This window comes from Camelina sativa, chromosome 17, assembly GCF_000633955.1.
Source record: "Camelina sativa cultivar DH55 chromosome 17, Cs, whole genome shotgun sequence".
Taxonomy (NCBI): Eukaryota; Viridiplantae; Streptophyta; class Magnoliopsida; order Brassicales; family Brassicaceae; genus Camelina; species Camelina sativa.
The window spans coordinates 14,302,721-14,303,701 of NC_025701.1; the positions used below are offsets into that span (position 1 = coordinate 14,302,721).

General features: G+C 31.6%; 1 protein-coding gene across 1 annotated transcript in view; it reads right to left on the reverse strand.

Annotated features, from left to right (window-relative positions):
• The window catches only part of LOC104757174 (dormancy-associated protein 1-like), a 3,773-nt gene that overhangs the window by 1,669 nt on the left and 1,123 nt on the right, over positions 1-981 (reverse strand). The gene's annotated exons all lie outside the window — the stretch shown is intronic.

Below are 981 nucleotides of genomic sequence, written 5' to 3' on the forward strand. Positions count from 1 at the left end.
TTTTTTTTTTTTTGCTCTTCAATGATTTTGTAGACAGTGAAACACTTTTGGTGGTGCGCATATGACTTTTATAGACACCTTATCAAAATATCTTGATTTTTTTTTCATATATGTAGTATTAAAATTGTTTTCTTTATATAATAAGACGTGAAGATTCCAAATAAAAAATTAGACAGATTATAAAATTTAATCTTAGGACAAAAGCAAAGGAGTGATGAGAGTGTGGAAAGTAGCAAAGTGCAACGTGGAAGGTGACAGAGATATAGATAAGGATGATGAGTCATGAAATGGGACCTGTAAATAAAGTATCCTAGGCTCGATCCGTGAAATTATCACTACTAAATGGTAATTATTGAAACTTCGTCAAATTCATAATACAATACATAACTTCGTCTTGACCATTTATTAGTACACCCTTTCATGACAACCCTTAAAATTCTCATGCACACAAATGATCAAATCAAACAAACAATAGAGAACGTGAACATATTTTCTTGTGCAACAAGAACTTGAACTTTAATTAAGTATTGGAAAGTGGAAGGCAGTGCTAGTTATGGTCAGAAATTTTGGGAGCCAAATAGTTACATTGTCCGTGTCTTATAGAATGGGCAAAACTAAAGGTTATACAGTATGCAGGATTCAGAAGAAAAAATAAATAATTATTAAACTTATCTAACGACAGTAAAAATAAAAGTAACACTTATGAATGATGGTTCAGTCAGTGAATTAATAAGGAGCCTAAACCAAAGTTAAATAGCAGAAAATACATTGTAGTGCTAGGAGGGATACGAAGACGACATAAGTTTCTCTCCTGGCTGTTTATATAATGAAATCGATGTTCCATCAAAACTCAAAAGTATAGAATGGTAAACTCGGGATCTTCAGTTTCTCATCATTGTTTTCTTTAATCACATTGCTCGTTTTCCTAGAGAATATGGTTTGCTCCTAGGAGTAGATTAAATCTATTTGGAAAAAAAAAAA